Here is a 3,317-nt window from a genome sequence, read left to right as displayed (position 1 = left end):
CCACCTCTGGATGTAATGCACCACAAGGTAAGGTATATTTATAACTACAGGCCAGTGTATTTAGACATTATCAGTGCCAAGGAACTGGCCTCACAAGCAATGTTTATTAAAACACCTTTCATTATTAATGGAATTAAGATGTTTACTCCCAGCAGGTAACTGTTCACCCAGTACTTTCACTTATTCCATCACACTTCACTTGCACCCACAAATAAAAATGACTTGTGGCTACAACTGAGCAACAACTGTGAGCTTCTAGTTCTAAAGTGGAGGCTCAGATTGGCTTTGATGGGACTCTGATGTGCCAGACCCTCAGGTGCCTCTTTTTGGCTACTGTTGTCTAGCTACTGTTTCTTCATCCACAGCCACAGGTACCCATAGAACTCTTCACACACGCTTATCCAGACAGAACTTTTATGGTTTGGTCTGAAACTTACTCAGTACCTGAAGTCATGTTTCTGCTAAAAGTACTAAATTTGATCTTGAAAGGCTTTGGAGTTGTCAAATCTATAGCCTTCAGCTCCATAACACTGAAAGAAACTGTGATTGAACAGTCAAGAGCATGTGGGAGCAGTGGGAAGTGCTATGAAGAAATATTTAGACACCTGACTGAGATGTATTGTTTTCTGTTTTCTGCAGTCATTTGAATTTGCTTTGTTATACGTATTGATGTAATTTGTGGGCTGTTGTGTTGTTGTGGGTGTTTTGTTCAGATTGCTTTTTTTTTATTATTATTTTTTTTAATGTTGATTTTCTTCTTTTTCCTCCAGGAAATTATTCTTCAGTCAGCTTTCAGGTAAAAAGTAATTGGAACTATAGGTAACTTGACCCATAGGTTTTAATGACTGACATAAAAGGAGGGGGGTTTTGTTTTAATTTAACTATAAAGTGGGGGACAGGGTATTCAGACTGCTGTACCCTCATTTAACTGGAAAACATAAAACTGTGAAAAATCTATTCTCTTTACAATAGAAGTCACTTTAAGAAATGAGTAAGAATTAGTTATTCTGTTCCATACTTTATTTTAAAAATAGTATTAATTAATAAAAAGACATAATGGTTCTGAGAGTACCCAATGTTGACCTATCTTTACTGAGACACATTATGTGTAAATGAGCTTTTAGGAGACAGTGCAGTCTAGCTATACTTTCAAAAGAATTTGTATTAGTCTTAGAAATTAAGGATAAATAAACTCTTCTAGTACTTGCTTGGAAATTCTAGATGAAGGAAAACAGCAAGCTGCAGTTTAGATTTAATTTGATCCAGTAATGTCATCTGCATGCAGAAGAGGAGACTACATCTGATTCATCTTTGCAAATATAACCTGTTATTTTTGGACAGGAAAATTGTTCTCATTCTTCATTTATGTAAAAATACTGTGATTTGATGAGTCCTGTCACTTTCGTATGTTTTGCACCTTTTATGATTTCAAGGTGGGTTTTTGTTTTGTTTTGATTTTTAAAAATATTATTGTTTTGGGACAGTATTTTAATTCCCTTCCTAGCTTTTGGTTATATCCAAGGTTTATGCCTTTTCCCAAGAACTATTTGGGGTTTTTTTTGTTGTTGTTGTTTGTTTGGGGTTTTTTGGGGGTTTTTTTTTGAGTCTTGATTTTTATTTTTTTTCCATTAAAAACCCGCTACAATTGCCAGCTTTTCTTTGTTTTATTCTCTTTTGGTACATGTAACAAGATCTGGTTGTTCTTGAATTTTTTTCCTGGCCCGTTTTCGTTTGTTTGTTCTTGTTGTCTTAGTATCTTTTTGTTCATGAGTAGCTTTGGCTTCTAGGACAGGAGACAATTTAAATAATCTAGTAAATTTTCATATGATTTAACCCTTGCAGTGAAAAACGGACAAAACAGATCTTCTGAGCTAAATGCTTCATTCACAGCAAACACCACAGACAACATTAAAAAAATATTCCTTTTCTTTGAATGTGAACTAGTGTGGCTCACCTCTGTCCTGGTGGGATTCTGTTCTGGGGCACCCAGCCAGGATGATGCTGATGAAATACTCCCATAGCATGGTGAAAGTCTCATTGCCAGACCTGACTGTGTAACTCTCTATCCATAACTGTTTCCCGATTATTAACACTTTATCATTCTCTTAGCAGTTTTCATTCTGCCTCTTGCCAGCACTGTCCCTGAGCAGCATTCTCAGAAAAACACGGACGGCAGTGACAATGCGTACACTTTTACAGTTGTGTATTTTTAGAAAAGTCCTGCTGGCTATACCATGCGTGTTTCCCAAAAAACCGTGCTATTTGCTGCGGTGTTTTTCCCTTCCCCGGGCTGTGTGATGACACCGTGTGCCAGGGCTGCAGTGCTCCCGGAGCGCCGCTGGATGGCGCTGCTGCCCAAGGCGAGGGCCCTTTCCTGCTCCCCTGCCCCTTCATTAACTATCCGGCAGCTTAAAGCACAGCTGTCATCTATGCACAAAAACCTCACACTTATTTTTCACATTGTTAGTGTAGCATTTTTTTTTTCTACAAGTTGTTACTAAGAAAAAAAAAAATTATCAAAATCATGAGTAAATTTCGAAAATAGCATACTTAACTCTATAAGCAGAGGAATAGCTTTTCCTGTCATGTTCATATGAATAGCACAGGAAAAAAAAAAGCCTCAGGTTTAATACTGCGATATGTAAAGCTAGGAGAGATGATGGCTAGTAAAGCAAATTTTGTGTCATTTTAACTACATTCTGAAGCCACTTCTAATTACCAAAATGCCTATAAATAAACTAATTTGCTGCACAGGGACTTGGGTGATTCCTTTATTCCCCCTTGTGTCTTCCACAAGTCACATAATGAGTCAAGAGTGAAATTTAAAAGGGAACTTGGAAATTCTAACTTGGAATTTCCTGTTGTAACTGGTAGCTAAGAAATATCTTAAAATCTTTTGGGTTTTAACAGGTGAACTTGGTTAATATGATTGTTGTAAATGTATTCAAATTGTGAAATCAAGGTTTCGTTGGGTTTATGTTTGCATTGAGTATGAGACTATTATTGAGAAAAATCTCTTAATGTCTGCAGAGAAACTCAGCACTTAAGAATTATTTATTTAGTAACTCTTTTGTCCCCTGTTTAAAATAATCCCCAGTGCTTGTTAGCATGTCTTACATTATAATTTCAAACTGTATTCAAAGGTCTAAGAAGATCTGAGATAAACTGCACTTGTCTTTCCTCCAGCCTTGGCAATGCTTGTGAGAGTGAGGTTGTAAATCAGATGGAGAGGGGGCACTTTCTTTTTCGTTTAATTTTTTTTTTTTTTGAGAAAGAGGGTCTTTATTTAATGAGAAATCCATGCTTTTGTGCAGTCC

The sequence above is a fragment of the Erithacus rubecula genome, assembly GCF_903797595.1.
Source record: "Erithacus rubecula genome assembly, chromosome: 10".
Classification (NCBI taxonomy): domain Eukaryota; kingdom Metazoa; phylum Chordata; class Aves; order Passeriformes; family Muscicapidae; genus Erithacus; species Erithacus rubecula.
Note: the sequence above shows the minus strand (reverse complement) of the source record.